Source organism: Camelus ferus, chromosome 1 (genome assembly GCF_009834535.1).
Source record: "Camelus ferus isolate YT-003-E chromosome 1, BCGSAC_Cfer_1.0, whole genome shotgun sequence".
NCBI lineage: Eukaryota > Metazoa > Chordata > Mammalia > Artiodactyla > Camelidae > Camelus > Camelus ferus.
Window position 1 is genome coordinate 676,535 of NC_045696.1, and position 15,902 is coordinate 692,436.

Below are 15,902 nucleotides of genomic sequence, written 5' to 3' on the forward strand. Positions count from 1 at the left end.
CTCCAAGGCAGAAGCCGCATCACCTGTTATGGAGGTCCAGCCTTGGAGGTCACTCCCGCTGTGCTCTGTTAGTGGAAGGTGTTACAAGCTCACTCAGATTCAAGAAAGGGCCATGGATGGCCACCTTTGAGGGGAGAAGAGTCAAAGAATTTGCATCCATGTCTCAACACTGCCACAGTCTCTCCCTGGACAAACGTCATTCACGTTCCTCCCCGAGGCAAAACAGACTCATTTCCTCCCCAAACATCCCCAGACAGCCTCGTTCCATCATGGCTTCAGACTCATGCTCACAGTCAAGGGTCTCTTCCCTAATCAAGTCCGGGCGTGGAAAAGGCTGCTCAGGTTGGGTTCCCTGTGAGAGTTCCTCTTGTCTTGAAGACTTACGAAGAGAGACGAGTTGTCCCCGTGCCCTGCCACACTCAACATGCCACGGTGGGCAGGGGTCTCCGCGAACACCTCACTCAAACAGGAAGCGTGTGGGAGGCCCACCACAGTCTCAAGGCTGGCGGGGCACCCGCCCCAGCGTGCTGACCCACCCGCGTCTTGTGAGACACTCACACTCTCTCAGCGCTGGTCTCCGGGCACTTGCTGACCCCGCAGGCGTCCTCGTCGTCCACAAGTCGCCACCAGTACCTGCGGCTGAGCGTCCTTGGCTCGCCGCCTTTCTGCGGACGGTCAGGAGCCCTGAGACTTCTTCGCACTTTGCCCCACTCTGTTCCCTTTAGACCAAGCTGGTCCTTAGAGACACGGGGGGGGCTCAGCTGCACTAGCAGACACACACACGTACGTAAGTGCACAAACGCAAAGGGGACCTACTGTGGAGCACAGGGAACTACATTCATATATTGTGATAACGTGGAACGGGAAAGAATCTGAAAAGAAGATACGTGCATGCATACGTATAGCCGAATCGCTGGGCTGTGCACCTGAAACTAACACTGTAAATCAACTACACTTCAATGAAAAATTTAAAAATAAAAAAACACCGTGGGGTTCAATTTGCATAAACTGCACCAGACAAAAGCCGCCCCTAAAGACGGGTCCATCTGTGCCTCTGCAGCGACCCTATCTTCCGGTTTTCCTTGGTGACAAGGCAGCCTCACGGAGCTGGGCGTGCTCGTCTGAAAGAGGACGGAACGTGGAGATGGGCAGAGCTGGGCTGCACCCAAAGCGCCACTGGCAGTCGTGGCCTTCGGCAAACTGGCAACGTCTGAACCTTACTCTTCTCATCTGTAAACTGAAGACATCACAGTCTTCCTTGCAGGGCACCTGGCGCTGTCTGGGGCCCAGGGTAGACGCGTGGCCGGGGCTCTGGACAGGCCTGCCGGACAGGCGACTGAGGCTGGGGCTGTGGGACTGGAAACAACCAGCTCAGGCCCCAGGTGCCACCGTCAGGAGGAGGAGGAGGGGCTGCGATGGGAGGAGGGAGGTTTGCTCTTCCTTTGTCCGCAGGAGGATCTGCAGACCCGAGGGCACCTCTGGCTGGGAGACATGCCCGGCTCCTCTCTGCTCCACCAGGTGGATGGACTTGCTGTTTTTGGCTTCCGTCGTCTTTATTTTTCTGAGAGTAGAGGAGATTTATGGAGGAAAGCAAGCCAGCTCCCCAGTTCCTGGCTTACTCTGTGAGTTCGTTCCAGAGTCTCCAAGTCATGTTCCTCAGAAGTCTCCAAGCAAGTGCTGAAGGGGGAGGGGGGTCAGGATGTGGTGAGCTTCTGCTGGAAGCTGGCTAGTCTCTCCAACACTGGAGTGAACGGCAGTCTCCCACGGATTTAGGTCCCTGCATGAGGAACGCTTGTCTGCTTCATAGTTGCTTAAAAGCAGGGTAATACACAAGAGGATTTCAGAAGCATTTTGAATCTATTTCCTTCAGTACAAAGCATGTGCACTGAAGGCCTCTGAAAAGACAGGTTAATTCACCTGAAGTACGATGACTCACCACTTCCGACGGCCTGAGTCTCGGGGGCACCACTTACTGGTCGGTTCCCCGTGATGCCGCGCGCTGACCCACCTGAGGTTAACGCCAGCAGAGCAGGAGAGAGCCTGTGGCCCAGAGCAAAGGAAGAGGCCGAATCTCCTCTTATGAAAATCCTGGCAGGGCCAGTCCGCCCTCCATCCGGCAGATTCCCCTGAAATGAAGCTGTTTTCAAGAGATGCCAGATCCTGGGTCATGTTTTGAAAATGTTCCCTGGGCTTGGCGATAACCTCGCCGGGGTCACATCTGGCTTGGAGGCCACGTGCCAAGCACTCCACAGTTAGGGCTGAAACTGCAAGCTCACAACAGGAGGGAAAAACACAACAGAGTGTGTGAAGCTGCCTCATCCAGAGGGAACCTAAGGACACAGAATCTGCTGATCGCAGCCCTTGTTTACTGCGCGGTGTCAGGACTGGCCAGCGCCCGGCCAGCTCCTCTCGTCCCCGCTGACGCCGGGCGCCATCGGCCCTGCAGGCAGCGGGAGGAGGTGTCTGGCCGTGCCTTGACTGGCACACCTCTGACGGCTAATGACGTTGGCCGCCCACTCGTGAGGTATCTTTGTATCCACTTTCTCCGGAAGCGACTCTCCAAGGCTTTGGCCCACCTTCAACTGGGTTGTCTCTTGTTACTGACTGGCAGGGGTTCGGATTTACGTACCGTAAATACTGTACCCCTTTCTATGGCTTGCTGTTGACGTTTGTAATTATCGGTTTTGACAAGCAAAATTTAAAGTCTCGCTAAAGTTAAATTCACCAGTGTTTTTCTTTTGTGGTTGGTGGTCTCTGTGCATCCTGTCAGTCCAAGGATAGTCTACGTATTTTTTTTTAGAGGCTTTACAATTTTGGATTCTATGGTGGAGTTTTCGATGCATCTTGAGTTAATTTTTACGTATGGTACGAGATAAGCAGCGAGAGTCGCGTCAGTTCCTTACGGGTAACTGTTCAGATTCAAGCAGTTTGTGAAAGTCTTCCCTCATCAGGTTGCTCTGACGCTTGGCTGAAAGCAAACTGACCACGTAAGTGCGGTCTGCTTCCGGCGCAGCCGGTGCCGCTGCTCTGCGGCAGCGCCTCACTCTCATGATTGCTGGAGCTTTCCTCAGTCTTCAGGTCGCTAGGCAGCAGAAGCTCTCTGATTTTGTTCTCCTTTCCCAAAAAGTTTTGGCCCTTTGGTATTTTCACGACTTTACTTTCATCACTTTAGAGTCACCTGTCACTTTCTACTTTAAAAAAAGTTTGCTGGCATTTTTGTTGAGATCCACTGAGTCTACATATCAACTTGAGGAAAATTTGCATCTTAACAGTATTGACTTGTCCAATCCTTGAGCATGATGCATTTTTTCGTTTATTTATGTTTTCTTGAATTTTTCTCAGCAATGTTTGTGGTTTTCTGTGAGTAGGTCCTACACACCTTCCATTAAGTGTAACCCGAGTGCTGTTTAGCTCTGACGCTGTTGCAGGCATGTTTTCCAGTAAATGGTTTCACTTTCTGGCTGTTTGCTGCCAGTGTAAAAATTCATTTCGTTATTGTGCATTGACTTTACACCCTGTGGCTTGTTTAATTCACTTACTAATTCTCGTAATTTTTTGTTGTTGGTCCTTAGGCTTTTCTACACACACGATCATACCCTCCACCAACAAGGCAGGGCTACATCTTCCTTCCATGGGTTTATCGGTTTTATTTCTGTTTCTTCTCGGTGCACGCAGCTGAGCACACCAGTTCCATGCGGAACAGAAGCGGTAAGAGCCAACACCCTTGCCTTGCTCTCAAACTCAGGTTGAAAACATTCAGAATTTTACTATAAAATATGATGTTATCCATACGTTTACAACTCGAATAAGTTCTCTTCTAGGCCCCGTGTCCTGACAGTTTTTAAGATGAATGGGTTTCAAATTTTGTCATGTTTTTAATGCATTTATCCAGATGATTTTGTGAATTTTGTCCTTTAACCTGTTGAAGTGGTGAATTACATTTATTGGTTTTTGAATTGTATTCCTGGAGTAAACCTCACTTGGTCATAACGGAATATCATTCTCTGTGTATTGCTGTTCGACTTGCTAACATTGCTTTTCATTTATGCTCACGTAGGATACTGGCCTGTAGTATTTCTTTAGTTTTGTAAGGGTTTGGTATTGGGGTTACTTTGGCTTCATCAAATGATTTGAGAATCATTCCATGCTTTTTTTTTTTTTTTTTTCTGAAAGGGTTTGTAGACAGTAAGTATTATTTGTTCCTTAAGTGTTTGATCTGCTCTTCCAGTGGGACCCTCTGGGCTTACACTTTCCTTTGCTGGGATGTTTGACTTCCACTTCTATTTGTTCTTGGGTCAGTTTTGGTGAAGACTGTCTTTCAAGATTTCATCACTGGAATAAGGTTGTTAAAATAGTCCACTATATTTTAGTAACAGCTTTATTAAGATGTAATTCATACATCATAAAATCCACCTTTTAAAAGCATTTCATTCAGTGGGTTTTAGTATATTCACAAAGTTTGCACCACCACCATTATCCAAAATTACAACATTATTACCACCTTGAAAGGAAACCCCATACCTGGAGCAGTCACTCTCTGTCCACAGCCTCCAGGTCCCTGGCAAGCACTAATCTACTCTCCATGCAGATTTCCCCGTTCTGGACATTTCACATATTTGGAATCATACAGTCTTTTGTGACTGGTTTTGTTCACTCTGCACAATGTCTCCATAGCTCATCCATGTTGTAGGGTAAATCAGCATTTCATTCCTTTTTATGGCTGAGTAATATTCCATCTTTTTTTGACTGATGAGCATTTGGACTGTTTCCATATTTTAGCTTTTATGCATCATGCTGTTACAAATATTCATGCACAACTTTTGTGTGGACATATGTTTTCCATTCTCTTGGGTATATGCCTAGGTGTGGAAACACTGGATCACATAATAGCTGTGTGTCTAACATTCTGAAGAGCTGCCAAACTGTTTGCAAAGTGGCTGCATCACTTCACATTCCATCACAGTGCATGAGTGTTCCAATTTCTCTGCATCCTTGTTGACACTTGCTATTGCCTGTCGTTTGAGTGTAGCCATGCTAGTGGGTATGAGAATGGGATCTCATTGTGGTTTTGATGTGATTTCCCTGATGGCTAACGATGTTGAGCAGTATTTTCACGTTGTAAGAGTTCTTCATATATTCTGGATTTTAGTCCCTTAGATATATGATTTGCAAATACTTCCTCTCATTTTGTGAGTTGCAATTTAGCTATCCTGACAGTATCTTTTGAAGAAAAGAAGTTTTAAATATTAATGAAGCCCAATTATCTAGTTTTCTTTCATTTCTTGTAGTTTTGGTGGCATAATATGCTGTTTAAAAAAAATTACCTCTGAGGGATGAAATGATAGAGCAGAGAATTTTTAGGGCAGTGAAAATGATACATGAAATGAGTGTTATCACACTCATGACAACAGTATGATGTTATAATGGTGGACATGTGTCTCATGTCTTGGTCCAGACCCACATAACGCACAACACCAATGTGACCCTGACGTAAACTGCAGACTTTGGACGATAATGAGGTGTCACTGCAGGCTCATCAGTGGTGGCAACTGTCCCATCAGGTGGGCATGTTGATTAGAAGGGAGGCTGTGCACGTGTGTGCAAAGGGTATATGGGATTTCTCTGTACCTTCCTCTCAATTTTGCTCTAAAATTGTCTTTAAAAGAAAAATTATTAATCAGGTAAAATATTCTCTAATTTTCCTTGTGGTTTCCTTTTTGATCCATGCGTTAATCAGACGTGTACTGTATGCTAGGGATTTACCGGTATATTAACTTTTTATTTCTTATGCAGAAATGTCGCTCTTTCCCGGTTGCATATTTCCTTCCAAACAGGCCCTGGGAGTCGTGGGGTGGGGAAGGGGCTCAGCTTCCTCAACCAAAGACCCTTCAAGTGATATTCCCAATACAGAGTCATCTCCTCTGCTGTGAACTATGCCTCTAGCGTGTGAAAGCCACTCAGTCACATGGATTTCTGTCACTGATTTCTAACCGATTCCATATTCTGTATTATCTCAATGCTATTATTTTACTGACATTTTATGGCTCAATATGTTGCCTATCTTGGAGCACGTTCAATGAGGTGTATTTTTCAAACATTGGGCTTAGTGTTTTATCATTGTCAATTAGGTTAATTTAATTGATAGTTGTTCAGGCTTTATATATCCTAATATTTTTCTGTCTAAGAGAGTTAAATCTCCAATAACAACAGTGGATTTATCTCTTCTCAGGTGCAAACATATTTAGATTTGTTATGTTTCCTTGATGAAATAATGCTTTTATCATTATGTAATGTTCTTCTTTGCCACCACCACCACTTCCCGTCTTAAGAGCCGTTTTGGGTTTTATGAACATGGCTACTCCAGCTTTCTCATGATGAATGTTTTCATGGTATAGCTTTTTCATTATTTAAATTTGAACCTATTTATATTTCTATGATATCTTGTACAAAACAAGTGTAATTGGCCTTTATTTTAAAAATCTTGGTTTGACCAGCTCTGCCTTCTAGCTGGAGGATGTGGCCGTTTTCATTTGCTTCAATTGTTGACAGGCTTTCCTTGTGACCACCTTGCTGTTTGTTGTTAGTTATTTATTTTTCTTCCTTTTTTACTGCCTTTAAAAAAAACTGTTCTGGTATATTTTTGTGTTCCACTTTTCCTCCTCTATCAGATTCTATGGTTAGATTCTATTCTATAGATAGATTCTATTCTATCTTCAGTGGTTCTTTTCTAAATCTCACATATGCTTATTTCATCTGTCTATCTTGAATCAGTATTTATCATTTTACCACAATCTAAAAACCTTGCAGCTGCAACAGGGTATTTCTATTTATTCTCTTCTGATCCTTATGCTATTTTTATCTTGTATTCACTTCCAGATGAATTACAAATCTCACTATTGTTACCATTGCTTTTAACTCAATTGAATTTCGAAAACTAAAAACCCAGAAAAACATTATTCTACACTAACCTACATAGTTACTGTCTTAATCAGTTTGGGATTATCAGTAGGTGGCTATAAGGAGCAGAATTTGCTTCTCACATTCTGGAGGCTGGAAGTCCAGGATCAGGGTGCCGGCAGGGTCGTCCTGTGCAGGGCTCTTCTGGGCTGCGGAAGGCTGACTTCTCACTGCGGCTCCCATGGAAGAAGGGACAGGCAGCTCTGCTGGGAGGACACTAAACCCACTTGTGAGGGTGCCACCTGAAGGCCCCACCGCCCAACACCGCCACGCTGGGAATCAGAATTTCACCACATGGATTGGGGAGGGGGAACATGAAGTCCGTTATTACCCTTTGTAACATCTTCCTTTTCTTCTGCAGACTTCATTCCCACAGAGACATTTCCGGTTGTCACAACTGGGGGCGGGGCCTCCTGGCATCTCGTGGGTAGAGGCCTGGGATGACGCACAAGACAGCCCCCACAGCAGAGAACTATTTGGCCCCATATGTCAGCAGTGCCATAGTTGAGTGCTTGCTGTAGGTCCAGTCTATATTCAGTATCTGTCCCTTCAGTCTCCAAATATGGCTTTAGCATTTCTTGTAGTGGAGGCTCAATTGCTATAGAGCTGGTTTTTAGGCTTTTGTTTACCTGAAAATCTCTACTTTGCCTTCCTTTTTGAAGGATAATTTTGCTGGTACAGAATTCTAGGTTGAAGATTTTTTTTTTTCTCTCAGCACTTTAAACATGTTGCCCCATTGCCTCCTGCTTCCAAATGTTTCCAATGAAATCAGCCATTAAAAAAACCAATCATTGTTCTATGTAATGTTCTATGTAATGCATATTCTTTCCCTGATAGCTTTTTAGATTTTCTCTTTGTATTTGTCTTTCAGCAGTTTGTGGCTTTTCATTAGATTGGAATATTTCAGCCAGTGATTCTTCAAACAGTTTTCCCACCATCTCTCTTCTCATTCTTGGACTCCAAAATGCTTGCATCTCAGACTACTTCACATTAGACTACTTGATATGGGTCCCGCATCTCACAGATGTTTTGGTCATGTTTCTAAAATTTTTTTCTCTCTCTTCTCCAGTTTGGATAATTTCCATTGAACTTTTTTCAAGTTCCCTGAACCTTTCTGCAGTATCCAATCTAAGCCCATCCATTGATACTTTTTTGTCTATTTTTCAGTCCTCTTTTTTTTTTTCGTGTTTCCATTCATTTCTTGAAATATACCGTCTGTTCACTCATATTTGAAATAATTGCTTTAGTTTATTCTTATGCTAGTAACTGAGCCAACGACGGTCTCTCATAAGGAATGTCTTTTCTCTTAAGTACAGGTCACATTTTCCCCCTTTTTGCAGGTTTTATAATTGTTTTTGTTGTACTCTGCACATTGTGTAGAAGAGACCAGTAAAGAGTGAAATATTTTTGTTCTGCTGTTTGTTCCTTAGAGATTGCCATCTATTTCCTCTGGTGCAGTGAAGGTATAGAGCTAGTCACTCCGCTTTTTCCTAGTGTCTGGTTGAGCCAGAGAAGTTGCACCTTTCCTCAGGTTGAGTTAACCTGTGATTAGCCCAACCTCAAATCCTCAGCTATAGTCTTTTAGATCTTGTTGCCTCTGGGCTGGGAAGAGCTGCTTGTAGTTTCAACTCTAGTGACCAAAAGCAAGCATAGGACTTTGTGATTTCTCTACGCTTAGCAACCCCTCCTCCAATGTCACTTTCATGGCAAAACTTGGAGGCGGGGAGGAGAACTTCTCAGATTGGGTCCTCTATCCTTCACTTCTAGGCTCCAGTTTGTCCCATCAGCCCACACTACCACTCAAACTCCAGATGACAGCCCTCTGTCACCATGAAGGTTCTTCACCCATGGAAGGCCAGCTCTATCCAGACCGCAGTGTGGAAGCGGGGAGCTGTCATGTCTCTGCTCAGTCGTGATTGTCTCCTTCTGGAATCCAGTTCTCAAGGCTTCCTTCTCTCCTCCTCCCTTCTTATTCTTATATAAAAATGCATTGTTGATTTTGTCTTGATTCTTCTTGTTGTTCCCATGGGAATGGAGGTCTTCCTCGTCCTGCTCTGAATCAGGGATCTCCTGTGCTTGGTTTTCCTACCTGCTTTTCCAGGCAACAATATGTCATAGATAAATTACCTTGTGGACACAAACAGGTTTCCTCAAATTTTAGAGTTTTAAACACTTCTACTTTTATTTCAAAAGTAATGACTTTTCATTGTATTTAACTTGGTAAAACAGTAAAAGCACACGCACACACACAATAAAAACAATCTCTTTCTCTTGCCTTCCTTTTTAATGAGGAATAATTTGCACAGAGCAAAGTGCCCAAATCTCAAGTTTACCCCAATGAATTTTACACACATTTACAGTTTGTGACCACCACTCAGATCAAGATATAGGATGATTCCACTGTGACTCTTCCCAGTCAAACCTCCCCCAACAAAGATAATCATTATTTTGATTTCTAGCATGATAGATTGGTTTTGCCTGTTCTTAAGCTTTATATAATTGAAAGCATTTGGTATGTACTGTATTGTGTCTGACCTCTTTTCCTCAAATAATGTCTGTGAGATTCTTCTATATTGTCAAGGTTGTATTTTTTTTAATGGTTGTATTTTTATTGCTATGTAATATTCCATCAGTGAATTATACCATAATTTATGCATTATCCAGTTGATGGACTATTGCTTCCAGTTTTTGTTTTGTTATAAACAAAGCCAATATGAATGTTCTTATATGTGGGTTTTTTTTTTGGAGGGGTAGGCATATATCTTATTTTTTTTAACTTTACCTCGGGTAGACTTGTATTGTAGGGAGGTGCATACATAGCTTTGGCAGAAAGTGCCAGTTTTCCCAAATGATGGAACCATTTTACATTACAGCAGTGTATGAAAGTTCCAGTTGTTTTAAATCCTGATCAACATTTGGTATTACAAATATTTTTACATTTCTGCTATTCATTGAATGTTTGGGGAAGCAGAGCCTCGTCAAATTTTAACTTGCACTTCTCTTTTTAATGGCTGCCTGATACTCTCCAGTATGAATTTTCCAGAACATATTTAGCCATTTTTTTTTTGATGGATATTACCTTTCTTTCCAGTTTTAATTTTTGAAAACAGTGTGGCATTGCATACCCTTGACCCACACGTTAGAGCCCACATGCAAGTATTTCTGGTCTCAGGGCACTCAGCACTGTGATAGAAAGCTCAAGGGAGCAATCCTGTCCACAAACCACCTGTCCAGCATTATGCTGCCTTGTCTTATGGGACACCGCCACCCTGAACCAAAACATCATGGAAACATGGAGCCTTTCCCCTGATGAGCCCAGACTTCTCAAGCTGTGTTTTCATCTTCTCTTTCCTGAAACGCTCTTTCCTGGGGTCCCCATTTCCTCTGACATCAGCATGAATGGCATGGTTTCCTGGTCTTCCCTTCCTGGTTGTTCTTTTAAACAAGGCGTTTTAAGAAGACAGCTTTGCTACCTGTCGCTGCAGCAAAGCAGAAACCAACCAGAGGGAGCCATTCAGCCGAGAAGTCCTCCTGCAGACTTCAGGTCCCGCCATGCAGGCCTCCGGCCACACCTCCCGAGCCATGCTGCTAGGACGGAAGTTAGAAACCTGTCTCGGGGATTCCTTTCCTCTGCTCCTGTCAGGAGAGACTCCTACCTTTAGACTTGGAGGGACTCTTTCCTTTTTAAAGTTCCTGATACTGAGAGAGATTTGAGTCCATCCAAGGACTTGAGATGACCATCAATGAGTGACACAGCCAGCCCCGAAGCCATTTTGAAACCCACTCTAGACTGCGGTGAAGAGCCCTGAATTCAGCCATCCTGGATTCAAGTCTTGGGTCCTCAACCGTTTAGCCACGTCAGTTTGTAACTTTAACCTCCCCATGACTCACTTTCCTCATCTGCTAATCACGGGCAGGAACAGGAATCCTTTCATAAGGGGCTGTGTCAGAGCACTGAGAACGGAGTCCAGGGAGAGCCCTCAGCAACTGGCACAAGGCGCGACGGTGACTTCACCCCGGCTGCACCCCCGGTGCGGGGGAAGGCGCGGGCCCGCGCGGGCGCGACCGCGGGCGGGCCACAGGCGCCGGCCACGCCGCGCCGTCGGGAGGCTCTGGGACGAGGCCGCCTCAGTGCAGGCCTCGGTCCTGGCCGTGCAGTTCTCGTGCGTCCAGTGCGCGCGCTCAGGCCCGCCCACTCGGGGAGCTGCGGGGCCACCCACCCGGCGGACCGCGCACCGCCAGGGCCCGGCCGCACACTGTGAGGTCAGCCGCTGCACGAGCCTCCCGGAAGCGGAGCGCTTCCCGCCACAGACTCGCGGCCCGAGGCCGGCGGCTTCCCGTCCAGCCCCACTCCTTCCGAGGGCCCGCCCTGCTCAGACGCCCACTCTGCGGCCGGGAGTGGCCTCGGCCTGGGGTCTCGGCCGCGCAAAACCCTCAGGTCCCCGCGGCTTCGGCGCTCGGCAGACGCCCCGGAAGTCGGGGCTGATTGGCTTAGAGACGCACACGTGGTGCCTCTCTGGCCAATAAGGCGTGAGGACGAGGCCTGGGGGCTTCTGGGAAGGGCCTTCCGGCGTGGCGCGGCTCAGCCGGTGTGCGCAGGGGGCCTGCGTGGGGTCCTGTGCGGGGTCGGGACCCGGCGACGTGGGCGGGGTCCTGGGAGCCGCAGGAGCCGAACCCACCAGCCCGGCCCCGGGTCCCGGCGGCGCCAGCCGGGGTGGAGGCGGAAGAGCGGGATGGGCCCCGGGCCTGCGGCTGCCGTCTGACGCGCTGCGGCCCCGCGGGCTTCTGTCTGGGAAACCGGCCCGCAGCGTGGCGGAGTGAACGCTGCAGCCGCGGGTCCAGCCCGAGTTCCGCAGAAACGCGGCGGGGAGCGCGTCCCCCGCTGCAGGAACGCTCGGGGCGCGGGAGCGGCTCCCGGCTCCCTCCGGCTGGTGTTTGGACAGCGTGCTTTGTTTGGTTTCTGTAGCTTGCAGAGCATGTGAGGAATGCAAAGGGCCCCTTCCCTCCAAGTCGGAGGCTGCTCTTCAACATCACCTGGGCGCTTGCCAGAGCTGGCCGGCCTGCGCTCCCGCCCAAGGACTGGAATCACTTGGGCTGGGCTGGGCCTGGCGCCGCAGGTTTAAGAGCCCCTCGGCCATCGTGCGCCTTGAAGCCACTGACACTGCTCTGCGCACCTGGAGGAGAGGGCCGCCCATGGAGTCCAGGGGCTGCTCCAGTTCTCTGTCAAACCTGTGCTTCGGGTGCACGTGGTCGCCCAGTCAGTGGGGTGTGGCTGATGATACATGGAGAGTCGGTTGTGTACCTGGAACTTCTTTACTACACGGTGCCCTGTCTCCTGGAGCAGTTCAGGCCTCACCGTCCTCAGCCCAGCCATCCCACATGTGCTCTGCCGGGGAGGGAAGTCAGAACAGCACGATCACAGCCGCTCTGACAGCCTCTCCTGCCACATTTGGGGACCATATGGGAGAGGTGGAAATCAAACGCAAGCCTGAAGGGAAATCTCATTAGATCCAGCTGGTGAAAGATGAACAAATATGCAGAAAAACAACACTAAGGCAAAAGCAGTGGGGATCTGACCTTGGAATGGCCTTGGGAAAGGCAGGTTGGTGGATGGCAGTGGCTGGTACATGTTGAGTACTTGTGGAGTGCAAGGTGTGGTTATAATCCCCTTGTCGCTTCATCTCACAGCCACGGGATAAGCACTTTTATCAGATTTACAGATGTAAACGCTTCCCATCACTCTTGCCGCACCCAGGCACTGTCTAGGTGCTTTACAGAGGTCGCTGTCCCCTTGAGGACAGCAGTCTGCCATGGCTGCTATTACTGCTTTCAAGTAGAGGTGAGAAAACGGAGGCACTCATGGCCAATATCTGAGTCTAAGTGGTTGGCTCCTGAGCCTGTGCTCGTAACTTAAGTGTCAAACTTACTGCTTCTGGCACAACAGTAAAGGGCTAAAGTCTGGAGGCTAGCTAGTTTAAGTTTGAATTCTACAAATATCCAGATGCAGTTGGCTTGGTCCCAGCTGAATGAAAATCCAAAGCGCTCCACTGGAGATTTCTGCTAATTCTTGGGAACTTTCAGTCTCCTGATCTCTGCCCCAGCACACGGGTCTGAACACTGTCCCAAGTCCTACCCTCCATCCACTGGGTACAGGACTTCTGACTTTTTGGTACCCATCACAAGCTTTGAATGAGCAGTAGAGACTATACCAAGTGCTCCATGGAGGGGTAGAGGCAAGGATTCAACACTAAGACGTGCCTAATCTTCTGAAGTCCCCTTTGCTGTCCCCTGAGCTCACCCCCTACACCGTAGGGTCCTCTGCCCTGGCCAGCTGTGTTCTGGGCAGAGTGTAGTGGATTCCCGCACTGGACATTGAACAGAAGCTAGAATCCAGGCCTGGGCCCAGCAAGGCATGGGCTGGTTTTTTCTGCACTTTGAGAGGGCCCATCCCTCAGAGGGTCCTATATGAGGGAGGGGGAGCATGAAGAGGTCACCTGAACATACAAGAGAAAAGAAAAGGGTTAGCAAGAACTGAGCATGGAGGACATGAGCAAGGACTATACATGCCAAGCCAGCATGCTGAAGCCTCTCTCAGCAGCACCACAGCTGGACCGCAGGACACAGAAAAGACTGACTCCTCTCAGTTCTCCCCGGATGACTCGTGACTGGTAGTATTCCAGATGCAGAGGAAGCAAGTTGATTTGTTATCTTCAATGGGTGTCTTAGGGTATTATGACTTAATTTTCTCAGGAAATCCAATTGAGAAAGGCTGAAGGAAATCTACTATGGAAAATCATGTTTCGTAAGAGAACTACCCAAGAAGTAAAAAAATCCTATGGGTACTTTCAGTTACAAAAGTGGCTGACAATTACAATTAAAAAAAAAAAAAGTTTGTAGTGATATGATGGTTAACAAGAGGGATGAAAAATGAAATTTCCTAGCCAAGGATGGGATGAGGAAACTGAAGCACTGAAAGGTCGACAGGCAGTCCCAGAAATGCTGTGCTGTGCCACGCCAAGTAGTTGTGCAAGTCCAGACGCAGCAAGGAGTTAGCCCTCAGTATAAAGTCACCCTGGATGTGAGCCCCCATGAACTCTGTTAAATAAAATAAAACTCATTCAAGAGATGAAAGAAAAAGCTACAAGAAAAAGATGTTGAGCATGGACTTGACAGTATAGAAAGGCAAGTCTCAACAACTACAGGACAAAGAGAAAGACGAATACTGTATGATTTCACTTATCTGTGGAATCTAAAAAAACCAAACAAGTGAAAAAACATAACAAAACAAGAGTTATAGGTACAAACAGGTGGTTGCCAGAGGAGATGGGGATGGGAGGAGGAAAGAAATAGGTAAGGGAGATTGAGGTACAAACTTCCAGTTGTAAAATAAATGAATCGCAAACATGGAAGTACAGTGTGGGGATTAGAGTCAATTATGTTGTAATACCTTTGCGTGGTGACATATCATAATTAGACATCACGGAGAATCATTTTGAAATGGGTAGGAAAAAATCACTATGTTGTGTAACATATTGTGTTGGGTCAATTATACTTCAAAAACACGTGCAAACAAACTTAAAGAAAAAGAGATGAGGTTTGTGGTTACCAGAGGTAGGGGGTTGAAGGAGGGGGAACTGGATGAAGGCTGTCAAATGGAACAAACTTCTAGTTATAAGGTAAATGAATACTAGGAATGTAATGTACAAAATGTTAAATATAATTACTACTGCTGTATGCTACATATGAAAGTTCTTAAGAGAGTAAATCCTAAGAGTTCTCATCACATACACACAAAAATGTTTTCTATTTCTTAGATTGTATATCTGTGTGAGATGACGGATATTCACTAAACTTGTGATCATCATTTCATGATGTATGTAAGTCAAATTATCATGCTGTTCACCCTAAACTCATACAGTGATGTATGTCAACTCTATCTCAATAAAACTGAAAGAAAAAAATTTAAGAAAAACAAGCAAAAAAGCCCCCAAACCCAAACCAAACAAAACCCCCAAAGATCACATACTATGTGATTCATTGTATAACACTTTTGCAATGACGAAATTAAAGAAATGAAGACCAAGTTAGTGATAGCCAATAGTTAACTGTAGAGGGGAGATGGGAAGGGACATCCTTGTGGCGATGGACCTGTTCTGTATTATGATTGTCAGTATTAATATCCTAGTTGTGTCATTGCACTGTAGTTTTGCAAGATGTAACCATTGGGGAAAACGGGGGAAAGGATACGCGAGATCTTTTTCTGTTGTTTCTTACAACTGCATGTGGATCTACAGTTATCTCAAAATGTGTTTTAAAATTTAAATACATGAAACATTACAAGTTTGGCTTAACTTTTGAAAATTAATGTAATTCACCACAACAAACTAAAAGATGCAGAAAAAAATGGACAAAATTCAGTAATCTTTTCTTGATTTAAAAAAAAACAATAAATGGAGAGATATACTGTGTTCATGGTATTATTGTGGTGTTAATTATCCTCAGATTAATCTATTGATTCAAAATTTCAACAGCTATTTTGTAGAAATGGACAAGCTAATTTTAAAATTCAGATGAAAATGCAAAGGATCCAGAATAACCACAATGGCTTTGAAAAAGAACCCTGGGGACCAGCGCTGATTTCAAACCTTATAAAGCCATGGTAATCAAGGCTGTGTAGTATTGACATGAGACAAACAAACAGATCGTGAAACAGAACAGAGTCCAGAAATAGGCCCCCACACATATTGACAACTAATTTTTACAAAGGTACAAATGTAACTCAGTGAAGAAAGGATAGTCTTTTCAACAGTTGGTGCTGGAACAATTGCATAACCACATGCAAAATAAAATGAACTTTGATCAATATCCTGCACCATATACAAATATTAACTCAAAACAGATTATTTGAAGCATAAAACTATAAAGCTTATTTTTTAAATATTGGG

At 45.7% G+C, this 15,902-nt stretch overlaps 1 long non-coding RNA gene across 1 annotated transcript; it reads left to right on the forward strand.

The window, feature by feature from the left end:
- The first annotated feature begins 2,222 nt into the window (after nucleotides 1-2,222).
- LOC116666295 lies at nucleotides 2,223-9,594 on the forward strand. Its single transcript, XR_004323068.1, has 3 exons — nucleotides 2,223-2,524; nucleotides 3,573-3,708; nucleotides 8,725-9,594. It is a non-coding gene; the product is annotated as an uncharacterized LOC116666295 (long non-coding RNA).
- The last annotated feature ends 6,308 nt before the right edge of the window (nucleotides 9,595-15,902 follow it).